The 18,860-nt window shown below is 40.1% G+C and overlaps 2 non-coding genes across 2 annotated transcripts; both read right to left on the reverse strand.

Moving 5' to 3' along the window:
* Window positions 1-5,947: 5,947 nt before the first annotated feature.
* On the reverse strand, window positions 5,948-6,063 carry LOC135021917 (U5 spliceosomal RNA). Its single transcript, XR_010219113.1, has one exon. It is a non-coding gene; the product is annotated as a U5 spliceosomal RNA (small nuclear RNA).
* A 275-nt stretch (window positions 6,064-6,338) lies between these two features.
* LOC135021897 (U5 spliceosomal RNA) lies at window positions 6,339-6,454 on the reverse strand. Its single transcript, XR_010219092.1, has one exon. It is a non-coding gene; the product is annotated as a U5 spliceosomal RNA (small nuclear RNA).
* Window positions 6,455-18,860: the final 12,406 nt, after the last annotated feature.

Raw genomic sequence — 18,860 nt, forward strand, 5'->3', positions numbered from 1 at the left:
CTAAAGTCTTTCTTAAAGTGCCCATGTCTGCTGCGGAGCCCGTCTATCCCCCATGGTCCTTACGGAGTCCCCATCATCCTCTACGGACTACGAGAAAAAAAAATTACCGGTAGGTTTAAAATGTTATTTTTTTCTCTGCAACCCACTGCTAAATTGTGCTTCCTAGCTGTTTTTTATAAAATCACTTAATTAAATCTAACTCTGATTACATCAGAGAAGGCCAGGTACCCTACACCATAAGAGGGGGTTTGAAATTTTGACTTGTCTACTTAAAGATCACCAAAATCTGATGACAAGGTCAATTACATCCCTGGGTGGGATTGAACCACCAACCTTTTGGTTAATAGCCCATGTAAGTGCAAGAAATCCTGAAGCACTCACTCATCATGGGAAAGTACCAATGTGTTTCTTACAAAAATTCTCCAGATTATTGACTTTTTAAAGTTTTTCTAGGAAACGTTCTAGATGAATGCTTATTAGCCTTTGTCAGTATTGACTTTCGCAAGGTGTCTCTGTGGCGCAATCGGTTAGCATGTTTGGCTATTAACCAAAAGGTTGGTGGTTCAATCCCACCCAGGGATGTAATTGACCTTGTAATCAGATTTTGGTGATCTTTAAGTAGACAAGTCAAAATTTCAGAAACCTCCCTTATGGTGTAGGGTACCTGGCCTTCTCTGATGTAATCAGAGTTAGATTTGATTAAGTGATTTTATAAAAAAACAGCTAGGAAGCACAATTTAGCAGTGAGTTGCAGAGAAAAAAAATTATGCTGGCAGAAAAGTCCAATTGAGTGATTAAACAGCTCTTAATTTTCTGATTTTATGTTTATGCTAACAAATTTGCTCTCTGAAAAGTGTCCACAAAGCCAAGTCTCTGATTAACACCTTTGTAGGAATGGTTTTTCACCTATTACTGAATTAAACTTGCTTCATTGGAAAGGCATCAAAGATGCATCCTCATTTCAATGTCTACTGAAATAATACAGGTTGACACCAGGAAACGTCACTGCATCCTTGCTGCTTCCTCATGGGGAAGTCTGTTTAATGTGAAAACAAGGTGATATCTAATCAGCACACAGGTAAGGAATTAAGAAAATCTTTCTTTATGGGTGAAGATGTTTCTCACAAATTGTTGTCCCAATGCATCATTGAAATTCAAGATGGAAGATGATTTTCATATATCACTTGTACATTTTGCATTGCTCTTCTGGTGACAATGTAGTTTGTTTTTGTCAATTACCATTTCAGTAATAGGGTAAAGAAAATTAAGTGGATTTTTTAAAGAAAACAATGCTGTCAATATACTATTAAAACAAATTAAAATGATAAAAGTTATTGTACTTTAAGTAAAAATAAAAGTGCCAAAATATCAATCCCAGTTTTTGATTACTTTAATTATAAAAAAAAAAGTGCACATAGCAGAGGATAGTTTCGATCAATCGACCTCTGGGTTATGGGCCCAGCATGCTTCCATTGCACTACTCTGCTGCTCATGGAAGTGTCAGAGATCCTGAAGACTAAATTGATTAAAGGCCTTAAAGTACTGGACTATAAGGAAAGACTTACTAGGCTGAATATTTATACACTAGAAAAGAGGTGCCTAAGAGGAGATATTATTAATATCTTCAAATATGTAAAGATACATAACAAAGAGTTATCAGAGGAATTATTTATTAAAAGAACACGTGGTCACTCGCTGCGACTGGAGGAAAGTTCAGAACGCAATGGAGGAAAGGTTTCTTCACTGTTAGGGCAATCAGGATGTGGAATTCCCTGCCAGGGAAGGTGGTAATGGCGGACTCTGTAATTGGATTTAAAAAAGGAATGGATACATTTCTGAATGAAAAAGCTATCCAAGGTTATAATACTTAAAATATCAACATGGTTAATCCGGGGGTAACATGAGTTATAGTAGCTAACTAGTCATAAAACATTATTCAGCAAGTATGTAGAATCATCACAACTTAAAACAGGTTGAACACGATGGGCAATTTGCCTCTATTCAACCTCAAAAACTATGTTACTATATTACTATGTTATTGTAGTATACAGAACACCACAATGCAATGAGCAGTGATAGTGAGCACTGATGAGGATACTAGAACTGACACTGAGCAGCAAGATGCAGCACTGGACTATTAGTAATGTACTGTATTATGCTGAGCAACACAATGCAGCACAAGACAATGAACAGTGATACTGAGCACTGATGAGGATACTACTGAGAACTGACACTGAGCAGGAGAGACACACTACTAGTATTACTGAGCAGCAATAAGTAACCACTGATACTGAGCACTGATATTGAGATTTCCACTGAGAGAACATAGCCACGTCCTCTCCGCTCTCTCTTCAATGCACGAGTAAAAATGGCAGCAACGCGCAGCTCTTTATATGGAATCCGAATCTCGCGAGAATCCGACAGCGGGATGATGACATTTTCCCTTGTTCAGGTTTTCCGAGTCAGGCGGGAACAACCGAGCCTGCCTCGGACCAGTGTAAACCACGTGGAGTTCGTGGGGAATTCGGTTCTCGGAGAACCGAACCCGCTCCTCTCTACCTTATACCCTATCAATTTTTTTATTTTCAATCTAAGCCCCTGCAGTTTTCTGTAAGCATCTGCTTCGCTATGATGATCAACAAGTCACAAGGGCAAACACTCAGGGTTTGAGGCGTAGATCTTAGGACCAGCTGCTACAAGCATGGCAGAGGTGTCACTATCACTGGTGACACCCAGAGAGGTGGCGAGGGAGATTGTAATGCAGTGCGCGCAGATAAGCAGTGCAATGGTAAAAAGGAGGCATGGTTTCATAGGTAGGGGCGTGGCCTGGTGGCCTGAATCTACATTTTGTTGCTCCGGGTGTCCCGGGGGTTGGGGGCTGCACCCGGGGACTAGTGTGTGAGCGGTGCTGGCTCCTGCAAAGTGACAGGGCATGGCCACCCAGCATGACGCCTCCCTTCTTGACCATGCTGTAATTGCAGTCGCACTGCAGTTCAGCGTGATCATAAAAAATGGTGTAGGCTCCTGCTGGTGCAGACTGTATGTGCGCGCAGGAAGCCGCCACCATTTTTGTGATCACAGCGGCTGAATGTGATGTCATACAGTCGCTGTGACCACGCCCCCTGTGTCTCCTCCGTTGCAGACCCCATTTTGAAGCCTTGCCCCCGCACCGCTCCATCCCTGACTTGGAAATGGAGTGTTGCTGACCCACCTCTCCCCCCCTTCCCCGCCCCGATTGACAGGCAGAGGCGATCACATTCTCTGCGGGGTGCCGCAGAAAATGCAGGCACATGCGTATGCTCTTAGCAATTTTTGCAGTTGGATCGCTTATTGTGATTGCAATCCAACCTGAATCAGGCCCTATTACCTATCACAATGCGCTGCGGGCAGTACAAAATTGGGTTAATATAGGAGAAAAACCCCCAGACCTGTGCTCCTTAACTGTACCTGGTGGCTAGTGGAGCGGCTGCCCAGTAATCAGTGTCCACCGCAGTGCGCACACGGCCCACCCCCTACGGCCTCGCTCCCCTTCAGCAGCGGCCTCGTGATCCGGAAGGGTGGTGTGTGTGTGACTGACCTTAGGATGAAACCGGAGCCTCCGCTGCAGTGACCCAGCAACCAGGGCACGGGAGTATACAGCGCCGCTGGGAGTGATGAAGCTGCAGTAAAGATGTCTATTAGACCTAGCCTGCTGCAGCCCTTGTAGATTCTCATAAAACAAGTTCTTCTTTTCTTGTCAAAATTAATAGCTAAGAATAGGCTGCCTGAGGCAGGCCCCTGTTAATTGGCCTGCTACTGAAGGCACCAACTACAAACTGAGCTCCCTGTTCATGGAAGCGGGGTTATAGAGGAGAATGCACTGAGCTTCTTGGGAACAGTCAAAAGCTTTGAGCCGGTTGGTGCCTCAGATCAAGATCCTACTCTACACCCCAATGTGAATCCTTGTGGAGTCCAGTGTACCCCACAGAAGAAATTAATGTGTCACACCCATTGGCAGCAACCTTAGAATAGCTGCTGACGGGCACAATTGAGAAAGGAAGGGGGGGGGGACATTTGAATCCAGCACATAGATGCAATTCAAATATGTAATTCGTACCTTCCTATTTTAAAATATAATGGATGAACCTCACCCTGTGAGAACAATCTTCATGATCAAGAGATCTCATATGCAAAATAAATATGAGTTGGGATAGGGCTGGGGAGGGCTGCTCGGGCAGCACCTCCCCCGTCAAGTTAAGGAGATTCAACTGAGGAAGCACAAGAGAACTCTCGTCTGGGGACAACAACTGCAGGGAGACCACATCTTTTCAGATGAACATGGGAGGGCGGAAGGCTGCCTAATACTGAAGCGCCATATGCAACAACTAGTACAAGCATTCCTGGGGGAAGGTCTGCAGCAGACGGATTTGCATACGGTGATGTTATCCAAGCAGTGGGCCAAAGTTGACTGGAACCCTCATCTGCATATGAAAAGAGAAAAGGGGCATGCAGGGCATGGCGGCCTTTTGCAGTGCTTGGATGACCCCTAGTTCACATTAAACACCCCCACCCTCCTTTGGTGTGGGGCTCATGTTGGCCATGCCCCATCCCCTGAAGCATTCAAGCTGATTTCTTGCAGCAGCTGGGCACTGTAACAGCTCCAGAGCTGTTCTGTAAGGCAAGTAAAAGGGTGTGGGCCCTGCAGCACCACCTGTAGTTCGCATTGTGCGTTGGAAGGCACAAAGTAAGCAGACGGGAGGAGAAGTCAGGATAGTGCGCAAGGGCATTCTTTTCTCTTAGTCCGTAGAGGATGCTGGGGTCACATTAAGAACCATGGGGTATAGACGGGATCCGCAAGAGACATGGGCACTTTAAGACTTTCAAAGGGTGTGAACTGGCTCCTCCCTCTATGCCCCTCCTCCAGACTCCAGTTATAGGAACTGTGCCCAGGGAGACGGACATTTCGAGGAAAGGATTTATTGTTAAACTAAGGTGAGCATCTTACCAGCTCACACCTTAAACATGCCGCAGAACGTGGCATTCAACAGAACACAAGCCAACGGCATGAACAATTGCAGCAAAAAGCTGACCAGAACCATAACACAACATGTGTATAACCACAAGTAATAACTGCAGACACAGTATGGACTGGGACGGGTGCCCAGCATCCTCTACAGACTAAGAGAAAAGGATTTACCGGTAGGTATTAAAATCCTATTTTCTCATACGACCTAGAGGATGCTGGGGTCACATTAAGAACCATGGGGTTATACCAAAGCTCCTGAACGGGTGGGAGAGTGCGTACGACTCTGCAGCACCGAATGACCCAACTTAAGGTTATCATCAGCCAAGGTATCAAACTTGTAAAACTTAGCAAAAGTGTTTACTAAATAGCTGCTCGGCAAAGTTGCAATGCCGAGACTCCCCGACCAGCTGCCAAGGATGAACCCACCTTTCTAGTAGAATGGGTCTTCACCTACTTCAGTAACGGCAATCCTGCCGTGGAACGAGCATGCTGAATCTTACCACAGATCCAGCGCATAATGGTCTGCATGGAAGCAGGACACCAAATCCTGTTGGGAGCATACAGGACAAACAGAGCCTCTGTTTTCCTAATCTGAACCGTTCTGGTGACATACATTTTCAAAGTTCTGACCACAGCCAGAGACTTTGACTCAACGAAGGTGTCAGTGGCCAAAGGCACCATGTGGAAAGATGAACCACCTTCGGCAGAAATTGTTGACGTGTCCTCAATTCTGCTCTATCTTCATGAAAGATCAAATAAAGGCTCTTGTGATACTGCATGGTTTGTACTGTTTTCCATGTGCTCCCAGACCTTTAAGCAAGTAGCATGGTCAAGAAAGTTCTGTTTGAAAAGAAACAACATTTACTGTCATTGTTATGCAAATAAACTTACATTAAAGCTAACAAGAAAGCACACTCGTTCTGTCTTTAAACTGATAAAAGAAACCCCAATAATATGGGGCATGCAAAAATTGAGATAAAACTCAGTTTTGCTCCTCTCCACGGAAATCTTTAATAAAAGGCGAAATATTTGTTAGTTCTGAAGAGAAACCAGAGCATGACCAAGATTCCACCTGTCGCCTGAGTGCCATGCCAGCAGTTCTCATTCAGCTGAAAGTGAGCACCCAATTTGAATGAAAGAAAGCAGATTTCTCACCAGGCTTCCCCTTGCTATAAACATGGTTTGTACTCTTTTCCATGTGCTCCCAGATCTTTCAAGCAATTAGTGTGGTCAAGAAAGTTCTGTTTGAAAAGAAACAAACATTTACTGTCATTTCTATGCAAATGAGCTTACATTAAAGCACACTCGTTCTATCTTTAAACCGATAAAATAAAACCCCAATAAGATGGGGCATGCAAAAATTGAGATAAAACTCAGTTTTGCTCCTCTCCACGGAAATCTTTAGTAAAAGGCGAAAGATTTGTTCGTTCTGAAGAGAAACCAGAACATGACCAAGATTCCACCTGTCGCCTGAGTGCCATGCCAGCAGTCCTCATTCAGCTCAAAGTGAGCACCCAATTTGAAAGAAAGAAAGCAGATTTCTCACCAGGCTTCCCCTTGCTATAAACATGGTTTGTACTCTTTTCCATGTGCTCCCAATGAAGCATGTTTAATTTAGTAATAGGTGAAAAACCATCCCTACAAAGGTGTTAATCAGATACTTGGCTTTGTGGACTCTTTTCAGAGAACAAATTTGTTAGCATAAAAATAAAGCCAGAAAATGAAGAGCTGTTTAATCACTCAATTGGATTTTTCTGCCAGCATATTTCTTTTTCTCTGCAACCCACTGCTAAATTGTGCTTCCTAGCTGTTTTTTTTATAAAATCACTTAATCAAATCTAACTGATTACATCAGAGTAGGCCAGGTACCCTACACCATAAGAGAGGGTTTGAAATTTTGACTTGTCTACTTAAATATCACCAAAATCTGATCACAAGGTCAATTACGTCCCTGGGTGGGATTGAACCACCAACTTTTTGGTTAATAGCCGTACACACTAACTGATTGCGCTACAGCGACACTTTGTGAAAGTACATACTGACAAAGGCTAATAAGCATTCATCTAGAACGTTTCCTAGAAAAACTTTAAATAGTCAATAATCTGGAGAGTTTTTGTAAGATGTTTCTTCCATCAACCAATGAAGAAACACATTGGTACTTTCCCATGATGAGTGAGTGCTTCAGGATCTCTTGCACTTACATGTGCAGCAGAGTACTGTAATGGAAGCATGCTGGGTCCATAACCCAGAGGTAGGCAGATTGAAATTATCCTCTGCTATATGCATTTTTTTTTTGTTAATTAAAGTAATCCAAAACTGGGATTGATATTTTTGCTCTTTTTATTTTACTTAAAGTACAATAACTTTTACCTTTTTAATTTGTTTTAATAGTATATAGACAGTATTGTTTTCTTTCAAAAATCCACTTAATTTTCTTTACCCGATTATTAAAATGGTAATTGACAAAAACAAACTACATTGTCACCAGAAGAGCAATACAAAATGTACAAGTGATATATTAAAATCATCTTTCCAGCTTGAATTTCAATGATGCATTGGGGCAACGATTTTGTGAGAAACATCTTACCCTTAAATAAAGATTTTCTTAATTCCTTACCTGTGTGCTAATTAGATATCACCTTTTTTTCACATTAAACAGACTTCCACATGAGAAAGCAGCAAGGATGCAGTGGCGTTAATGTTTCCTGGTGTCAACCTGTATTATTTCAGTAGATATTGAAATGAGGATGCATCTTGCTGCCTTTCCAATGAAGCAAGTTTAATTTAGTAATAGGTGAAAAACCATCCCTACAAAGATGTTAATCCGATACTTGGCTTTGTGGACACTTTTCAGAGAATAAATTAGTTAGCATAAAAATAAAGCCAGAAAATGAAGAGCTGTTTAATCACTCAATTGGATTTTTCTGCCAGCATATTTCATTTTCTCTGCAAACCACTGCTAAATTGTGCTTCCTAGCTGTTTTTTGATAAAATCACTTAATCAAATCTAACTCTGATTACATCAGAGTAGGCCAGGTACCCTACACCATAAGAGGGGGTTTGAAATTTTGACTTGTCTACTTAAAGATCACCAAAATCTGATGACAAGGTCAATAACATCCCTGGGTGGGATTGAACCACCAACCCTTTGGTTAATAACCAAACACACTAACCGATTGCACCACAGAGACACTTTGTAAAAGTACATACTGACAAAGGCTAATAAGCATTCATCTAGAACGTTTCCTAGAAAACTTTAAAAAGTCAATAATCTGGAGAGTTTTTGTAAGATGTTTCTTCCATCAACCAATGAAGAAACACATTGGTACTTTCCCATGATGAGTGAGTGCTTCAGAATCTCTTGCACTTACATGTGCAGCAGAGTACTGCAATGGAAGCATGCTGGGTCCCTTAACCCAGAGGTAGGCAGATTGAAACTATCCTCTGCTATATGCATTTTTTTTTTTGTTAATTAAAGTAATCCAAAACTGGGATTGATATTTTTGCTCTTTTATTTTTACTTAAAGTACAATAACTTTTACCATTTTAATTTGTTTTAATAGTATATTGACAGTATTGTTTTCTTTCAAAAATCCACTTAATTTTCTTTACCCTATTATTAAAATGGTAATTGACAAAAACAAACTACATTGTCACCAGAAGAGCAATACAAAATTTACAAGTGATATATTAAAATCATCTTTCCAGCTTGAATTTCAATGATGCATTGGGGCAACGATTTTGTGAGAAACATCTTCACCCTTAAATAAAGATTTTCTTAATTCCTTACCTGTGTGCTAATTAGATATCACCTTGTTTTCACATTAAACAGACTTCCACATGAGAAAGCAGCAAGGATGCAGTGGCGTTAATGTTTCCTGGTGTCAACCTGTATTATTTCAGTAGATATTGAAATGAGGATGCATCTTGCTGCCTTTCCAATAAAGCAAGTTTAATTTAGCAATAGGTGAAAAACCATCCCTACAAAGATGTTAATCAGATACTTGGCTTTGTGGACACTTTTCAGAGAACAAATTTGTTAGCATAAAAATAAAGCCAGAAAATGAAGAGCTGTTTAATCACTCAATTGGATTTTTTTGCCAGCATATTTCTTTTTCTCTGCAAACCGCTGCTAAATTGTGCTTCCTAGCTGTTTTTATAAAATCACTGAATCAAATCTAACTCTGATTACATCAGAGAAGGCCAGGTACCCTACACCATAACAGGGGTTTTTGAAATTTTGACTTGTCTACTTAAAGATCACCAAAATCTGATAACAAGGTCAATTACATCCCTGGGTGGGATTGAACCACCAACCTTTTGGTTAATAGCCGTACACACTAACTGATTGCGCCACAGCGACACTTTGCAAAAGTACATACTGACAAAGGCTAATAAGCATTCATCTAGAACGTTTCCTAGAAAAACTTTAAATAGTCAATAATCTGGAGAGTTTTTGTAAGATGTTTCTTCCATCAACCAATGAAGAAACACATTGGTACTTTCCCATGATGAGTGAGTACTTCAGGATCTCTTGCAATTACATGTGCAGCAGAGTACTGTAATGGAAGCATGCTGGGTCCATAGCCCAGATGTAGGCAGATTGAAACTATCCTCTGCTATATGCGTTTTTTTTTTGTTAATTAAAGTAATCCAAAACTGGGATTGATATTTTTGCTCTTTTATTTTTACTTAAAGTACAATAACTTTTACCATTTTCATTTGTTTTAATAGTATATTGACAGTATTGTTTTCTTTCAAAAATCCACTTAATTTTCTTTACCCGATTATTAAAATGGTAATTGACAAAAACAAACTACATTGTCACCAGAAGAGCAATACAAAATGTACAAGTGATATATTAAAATCATCTTTCCAGCTTGAATTTCAATGATGCATTGGGGCAACGATTTTGTGAGAAACATCTTCACCCTTAAATAAAGATTTTCTTAATTCCTTACCTGTGTGCTAATTAGATATCACCTTGTTTTCACATTAAACAGACTTCCACATGAGAAAGCAGCAAGGATGCAGTGGCGTTAATGTTTCCTGGTGTCAACCTGTATTATTTCAGTAGATATTCAAATGAGGATGCATCTTGCTGCCTTTCCAATGAAGCAAGTTTAATTTAGTAATAGGTGAAAAACCATCCCTACAAATGTGTTAATCAGAAACTTGGCTTTGTGGACACTTTTCAGAGAACAAATTTGTTAGCATAAAAATAAAGCCAGAAAATGAAGAGCTGTTTAATCACTCAATTGGATTTTTTTGCCAGCATATTTCTTTTTCTCAGCAACCCACTGCTAAATTGTGCTTCCTAGCTGTTTTTATAAAATCACTGAATCAAATCTAACTCTGATTACATCAGAGAAGGCCAGGTACCCTACACCATAAGAGGGGGTTTGAAATTTTGACTTGTCTACATAAAGATCACCAAAATCTGATAACAAGGTCAATTACATCCCTGGGTGGGATTGAACCACCAACCTTTTGGTTAATAGCCTTACACAGTAACTGATTGCGCCACAGCAACACTTTGCAAAAGTCCATACTGACAAAGGCTAATAAGCATTCATCTAGAACGATTCCTAGAAACATTTTAAAAAGTCAATAATGTGGAGAGTTTTTGTAAGATGTTTCTTCCATCAACCAATGAAGAAACACATTGGTACTTTCCCATGATGAGTGAGTGCTTCAGGATCTCTTGCACTTACATGTGCAGCAGAGTACTGTAATGGAAGCATGCTGGGTCCATAACCCAGAGGTAGGCAGATTGAAACTATCCTCTGCTATATGCATTTTTTTTTGTTAATTAAAGTAATCCAAAACAGGGATTGATATTTTTGCTCTTTTATTTTTACTTAAAGTACAATAACTTTTACCATTTTAATTTGTTTTAATAGTATATTGACAGTATTGTTTTCTTTCAAAAATCCAATTAATTTTCTTTACCCGATTATTAAAATGGTAATTGACAAAAACAAACTACATTGTCACCAGAAGAGCAATACAAAATGTACAAATGATATATTAAAATCATCTTTCCAGCTTGAATTTAAATGATGCATTGGGGCAACGATTTTGTGAGAAACATCTTCACCCTTAAATAAAGATTTTCTTAATTCCTTACCTGTGTGCTAATTAGATATCACCTTGTTTTCACATTAAACAGACTTCCACATGAGAAAGCAGCAAGGATGCAGTGGCGTTAATGTTTCCTGGTGTCAACCTGTATTATTTCAGTAGATATTGAAATGAGGATGCATCTTGTTGCCTTTCCAATGAAGCAAGTTTAATTTAGTAATAGGTGAAAAACCATCCCTACAAAGATGTTAATCAGATACTTGGCTTTGTGGACACTTTTCAGAGAACAAATTTGTTAGCATAAAAATAAAGCCAGAAAATGAAGAGCTATTTAATCACTCAATTGGATTTTTTTGCCAGCATATTTCTTTTTCTCTGCAACCCACTGCTAAATTGTGCTTCCTAGCTGTTTTTATAAAATCACTGAATCAAATCTAACTCTGATTACATCAGAGAAGGCCAGGTACCCTACACCATAACAGGGGTTTTCGAAATTTTGACTTGTCTACATAAAGATCACCAAAATCTGATAACGAGGTCAATTACGTCCCTGGGTGGGATTGAACCACCAACCTTTTGGTTAATAGCCTTACACAGTAACTGATTGCACCACAGCAACACTTTGCAAAAGTCCATACTGACAAAGGCTAATAAGCATTCATCTAGAACGATTCCTAGAAACATTTTAAAAAGTCAATAATGTGGAGAGTTTTTGTAAGATGTTTCTTCCATCAACCAATGAAGAAACACATTGGTACTTTCCCATGATGAGTGAGTGCTTCAGGATCTCTTGCACTTACATGTGCAGCAGAGTACTGTAATGGAAGCATGCTGGGTCCATAACCCAGAGGTAGGCAGATTGAAACTATCCTCTGCTATATGCATTTTTTTTTGTTAATTAAAGTAATCCAAAACTGGGATTGATATTTTTGCTCTTTTATTTTTACTTAAAGTACAATAACTTTTACCATTTTAATTTGTTTTAATAGTATATTGACAATATTGTTTTCTTTCAAAAATCCACTTAATTTTCTTTACCCGATTATTAAAATGGTAATTGACAAAAACAAACTACATTATCACCAGAAGAGCAATATAAAATGTTCAAGTAATATATTAAAATCATCTTTCCAGCTTGGATTTCAATGATGCATTGGGGCAACGATTTTGTGAGAAACATCTTCACCCTTAAATAAAGATTTTCTTAATTCCTTACCTGTGTGCTAATTAGATATCACCTTGTTTTCACATTAAACAGACTTCCACATGAGAAAACAGCAAAGATGCAGTGGCGTTAATGTTTCATGGTGTCAACCTGTATTATTTCCGTAGATATTGAAATGAGGATGCATCTTGCTGCCTTTCCAATGAAGCAAGTTTAATTTAGTAATAGGTGAAAAACCATCCCTACAAAGATGTTAATCAGATACTTGGCTTTGTGGACACTTTTCAGAGAACAAATTTGTTATCATAAAAATAAAGCCAGAAAATGAAGAGCTGTTTAATCACTCAATTGGATTTTTCTGCCAGCATTTTTCTTTTTCTCTGCAACTCACTGCTAAATTGTGCTTCCTAGCTGTTTTTTTTATAAAATCACTTAATCAAATCTAACTCTGATTACATCAGAGAAGGCCAGGTACCCTACACCATAAGAGGGGGTTTGCAATTTTGACTTGTCTACTTAAATATCACCAAAATCTGATCACAAGGTCAATCACGTCCCTGGGTGGGATTGAACCACCAACCTTTTGATTAATAGCTGAACACACTAACCGATTGCGCCACAGAGACACTTTGCAAAAAGTAAATACTGACAAAGACTAATAAGCATTCATCTAGAACGTTTCCTAGAAAAACTTTAAAAAGTCAATAATCTGGAGAGTTTTTGTAAGATGTTTCTTCCAGCAACCAATGAAGAAACACATTGGTACTTTCGCATGATGAGTGAGTGCTTCAGGATCTCTTGCACTTACATGTGCAGCAGAGTACTGTAATGGAAGCATGCTGGGTCCATAACCCAGAGGTAGGCAGATTGAAACTATCCTTTGCTATATGCATATTTTTTTGTTCATTAAAGTAATCCAAAACTGGGATTGATATTTTAGCTTTTATTTTTACTTAAAGTACAATAACTTTTACCATTTTAATTTGTTTTAATAGTATATTGACAGTATTGTTTTCTTTCAAAAATCCACTTAATTTTCTTTACCCTATTATTAAAATGGTAATTGACAAAAACAAACTACATTGTCACCAGAAGAGCAATACAAAATGTACAAGTGATATATTATAATCATCTTTCCAGCTTGAATTTCAATGATGCATTGGGGCAACGATTTTGTGAGAAACATCTTCACCCTTAAATAAAGATTTTCTTAATTCCTTACCTGTGTGCTAATTAGATATCACCTTGTTTTCACATTAAACAGACTTCCACATGAGAAAGCAGCAAGGATGCAGTGGCGTTAATGTTTCCTGGTGTCAACCTGTATTATTTCAGTAGATATTGAAATGAGGATGCATCTTGCTGCCTTTCCAATGAAGCAAGTTTAATTTAGTAATAGGTGAAAAACCATCCCTACAAAGATGTTAATCAGATATTTGGCTTTGTGGACACTTTTCAGAGAACAAATTTGTTAGCATAAAAGTAAAGCCAGAAAATGAAGAGCTGTTTAATCACTCAATTGGATTTTTTTGCCAGCATATTTCTTTTTCTCTGCAAACCACTGCTAAATTGTGCTTCCTAGCTGTTTTTATAAAATCACTGAATCAAATCTAACTCTGATTACATCAGAGAAGGCCAGGTACCCTACACCATAAGAGGGGTTTTTGAAATTTTGACTTGTCTACTTAAAGATCACCAAAATCTGATAACAAGGTCAATTACGTCCCTGGGTGGGATTGAACCACCAACCTTTTGGTTAATAGCCTTACACACTAACTGATTGCGCCACAGCGACACTTTGCAAAAGTACATACTGACAAAGGCTGATAAGCATTCATCTAGAACGTTTCCAAGAAAAACTTTAAATAGTCAATAATCTGGAGAGTTTTTGTAAGATGTTTCTTCCATCAACCAATGAAGAAACACATTGGTACTTTCCCATGATGAGTGAGTGCTTCAGGATCTCTTGCAATTACATGTGCAGCAGAGTACTGTAATGGAAGCATGCTGGGTCCATAGCCCAGAGGTAGGCAGATTGAAACTATCCTCTGCTATATGCATTTTTTTTTGTTAATTAAAGTAATCCAAAACTGGGATTGATATTTTTGCTCTTTTATTTTTACTTAAAGTACAATAACTTTTACCATTTTAATTTGTTTTAATAGTATATTGACAGTATTGTTTTCTTTCAAAAATCCACTTAATTTTCTTTACCCGATTATTAAAATGGTAATTGACAAAAATAAACTGATGAGGATACTACTGCAGTCTTTGTTTCGTCTGTACCCGCTGAAAGAGCAGCAAAAGTTGGAGATCTTGATGGGACAGTTGAAAGGGCTTGCACTTAGAGAGGTTACTTCCTGGCCTACTGAAGAGAAGAAGACTGTGGACCAGATCCTCAACAGGCTTGCTACCACATTTGACACAAGGACAGTGTCAGAACTTAAAATGCACTTCTTTGCTCGAAAGCAACAACCAGGAGAGTCACTACGGGGCTATGCCCTCAGCTTTCAGGAAGCACTCAGAGATGTTCAGCAAGCAGACCCTGAGGAAGTGCATGACAAAGAGAAAATGTTATTGGACCAGTTCACTGAAGTTGCAAGGGGCGAATTTGTAAAAACTCAGCTGCGACTATTGAGATTGCAGAAGCCTGGAAGCACATTCCTGGATTTTAAAGAGGCTGCGATTAAAGTTCTAGGCTCCAGTCTTACTTCAGGGGCTGTTCCACAAGAGTCTATTCCAGAGATGCCACGGTATCAAGAGAATTCTGATGCCCAGGAGTCAAGTTTTAAAGGAGCTACTTACCCACCTACAGTAAAAGGAGTGACAGTGCCATGTTCAAAGACATGCATATTTGACTCTTCTAGTGAGTTACGAAGTCTGCTGGCTGAACTGACACGTGGTGTGACAGAGATGCGCAGAGACCTGCAGATTCTGAAGAGACAGCAGGCACTGCTCCATGAAGAAATGGAATGGTGCCAGGAGAGGAGACCACTGAACAGTTCCCAATGGGACCTACATAGAAACAGGGAGACACTTTTTTCCAACCACTTTGCCTCCCAAAGGCGACCCATTTTTCAAAGCTGTGAAGGAAGCGGACAAATTAAGAGAGAATTTGAGCAGCCAGATCATTTAAACTCCAAATTCATGTGGTTAACCCGTTATGTTAGCCAATGCCCGGTGGTTCAAGTTTGCATCAATGGAGTCTCAATGCCCGCTCTCTTAGACACTGGATCACAAGTGACCACAATACAAGCAACACAGTTTGAGCAGCATTGGACTGAGGAACAGATGTTTCCGTCAACTTCCACATTGATAAACCCGATTGCAAGCAATGGGCACTGCATCCCTTGCAAAGGATACTGGGAAGCTGAAATTCAAATCGGACGAACAGTGCTACCACAGCAAGGCTTCATCATCACCACTGCCCAAGATGATGGATTGCCTCCAGTGATAGTGGGCATGAATGTGTTGCGGAACTGCTGTGAGGAGCTCGTAGCAGCACTCCAAGGAGAGTTTCAAACTGACAAGCTCCAGGAGAAACAAGGCCTTCAACCTGGGATAGCCAAACAAAAGGGAAGAATGATAACAGAATTATCTGTAAGAGAGGAACATGAAAAAAATAAGGCCAGCCAAATAATGATAGAAATGCCCATCTCCAGTGTCCAGATTATCCGAAAGAATGCTTCAATGTTAGGCATGAATAATATAGCATCCAGTTCTAGAAACTGTGAGCAACCTATTCAAGGAACCAGTTTTGACCACCTGCAAGATAAAAGTCAGATGATAAGACACCTCAAAGCCTTACTGAAGATTGGGAAATACCTGACCAAGCGACAAAGGCAAGAATCCTCGCCAGAACTCCTGAAGTTGTTGAGACAGCGAGAAAGGCTGTTTGAAGAGAAAGGACAGTTGGTTCGATGTAGTGTGGATCCTAATACTCATTACAAGTCAGGTCACCCTGGGTGCAAAAGGATGGAAACAAGCATCTGGAAAAAGTTCTTTTGGGTTGAAATGAGGGAAGACATCAAGAGATGGTGCCGAAACTGTCCAACCTGTTCTGTAAGAAGAACCTTGCTGCCTCTTTCTCTCCAGAATCCATTGTCCCAAACCAGCTGTGATACTGAATCCCAAGATGGAATGGAAGAGGCTCATAAAATGTATTTACAGCAGACTAAGGTGGTTTGTCACCGACAAGGAGGCAAGAAGACTAGGGCTTGCAAAACAGAAAACCACCATAGTCAGCTGCAGTTTTGTACAGCATGTCCCAAAGACAGTTTAGAAAGAGTTCAATACTCATCCATGGCAGGGGGGTTGAGGTTTCCTAGACAAACTTTTCAAGACCATATACTGTCCAGATTTCAACCGATTGCTCCAGGAGCATGTGTTAATGTACTATAGCACAAAAGGAATTATACCTATCAGATACTGATGTTAAAAATGTTGATAAATGTTAATGTTTCAGACATAATCTGTGTTCACTAATGAATGTGACTGGATATAGTGAGAAGTTTATATAGGGATAAAACCAAAATGCGTGAGGACACGCATGTTTTGGGGGGGGGCACGTGTGATATCCCATAACAACAAGGACATTTTTGACAACAGTGTAGTTGCCTGTGCCATTTTAAATAAAGTTTATTTAAAAGAAAATTGAACAGCAGTTTGAGAAGTCAGTTGGAGCCATGGTGAGGAAAGAGCTGGCGACGCCATTACGCAGAGATGAGCAGCTGAGAGAGGGGAGACAAATAAGCTGAAAATTGCATGAGAGAGTAAGCAGTAGTGCAAAATACAGCAGTGGAAGTGCAGCAATTAACAAGTAAGAACGCCATGACACTCTCAGCCAAGAGAGTGCACAGCAAGTGTCAGAGACAGGAGAGTATAAAGCCTTTATACCAATGCTGACTGGCCTACATCTGAGGGGAAACTGCCTCAGAAACATCTATTGACTGGGTGAGATAAATCCATATTTATACTGAAACCTACTCCACTGCAAAGGACATTATCCTATATTTACTATACCTATGCAGCGATTTACATGGGAAGCAGCTCCAGTTTGTTTTAAACAATCATCTTTACTACACAGAGCTACAATATTTTGTTCACAGCTAAAGGAGACAATAGCTGCATATAACTATGTAACAACATAACCGGGCCCCAACGTGCACATAGAGACTCCCTGCAGTGACACCAATGTTATCTTGGACTTAAATATTGTCTGCATAAGTTGATTTCTATTACTAAGCAACATAGTATTAATCTCAGATTTAGTTATATTACCATTTGTGTAATGACTTAAAGTGTATATGGTGTCTGTGTTTAAGTTGCTTGAATCAAATCTTTCCCTTCCCTACTGTAATCAGTTCCTTTTCTGAGTTATGTGGTAAACCATTTATTCTTTCATACAAAGCCCTGCCTGCCTTTCTTTGTGTCTGGGGAAACCTTGCCTCTCTGCCAGGAATAGAGAAGAGCTGCTGCTGAAGGAGGAATAGTCCATCAAGGTATCCCTGACCTGTTCCACATAGTTTACACACTTGTTATACCGGGGTGTTACATTGTGTGTGACTGACCTTAGGAAGAAACCGGAGCCTCCGCTGCAGTGACCCAGCAACCAGGGCACGGGAGTATACAGTGCCGCTGGGAGTGATGAAGCTGCAGTAAAGATGTCTATTAGACCTAGCCTGCTGCAGCCCTTGTAGATTCTCATAAAAAAAGTTCTTTTTTTCTTGTCAAAATTAATAGCTAAGAATAGGCTGCTTGAGGCAGGCCCCTGTTAAGTGGCCTGCTACTGAAGGCAACAACTACAAACTGAGCTCCCTGTTCATGGAAGCGGGGTTATAGAGGAGAATGCGCTGAGCATCTTGGGAACAGTCAAAAGCTTTGAGCCGGTTGGTGCCTCAGATCAAGATCCTACTCTACACCCCAATGTGAATCCTTGTGGAGTCCAGTGTACCCCACAGAAGAAATTAATGTGTCACACCCATTGGCAGCAACCTTAGAATAGCTGCTGATGGGCACAATTGAGAAAGGAAGGGGGGGGGGACATTTGAATCCAGCACATAGATGCAATTCAAATATGTAATTTGAACCTTCCTATTTTAAAATATAATGGATGAACCTCACCCTGTGAGAACAATCTTCATGATATAGAGATCTCATATGCAAAATAAGTATGAGTTGGGATAGGGCTGGGGAGGGTGGCTGCTCGGGCAGCCCCTCCCCCGTCAAGTTAAGGAGATTCAACTGAGGAAGCACAAGGGAACTCTCGTCTGGGGACAACAACTGCAGGGAGACCACATCTTTTCAGATGAACATGGGAGGGCGGAAGGCTGCCTAATACTGAAGCACCATCAAATATCAAACCATATGCAATAACTAGTACAAGCATTCCTGGGGGAAGGTCTGCAGGAGACGAATTTGCATACGGTGATGTCATCCAAGCAGTGGGCCAAAGTTGGCTGGAACCCTCATCTGCATATGAAAAGAGAAAAGGGTTATGCAGGGCATGGCGGCATTTTGCGGCGCTTGGATGACCCCTAGTTCGCATTAAACACCTCCACCCTCCTTCGGTGTGGGGCTCATGTTGACTATGCCCCAGCCCCTGAA

The sequence above is a fragment of the Pseudophryne corroboree genome, unplaced genomic scaffold (assembly GCF_028390025.1).
Source record: "Pseudophryne corroboree isolate aPseCor3 unplaced genomic scaffold, aPseCor3.hap2 scaffold_373, whole genome shotgun sequence".
Taxonomy (NCBI): Eukaryota; Metazoa; Chordata; class Amphibia; order Anura; family Myobatrachidae; genus Pseudophryne; species Pseudophryne corroboree.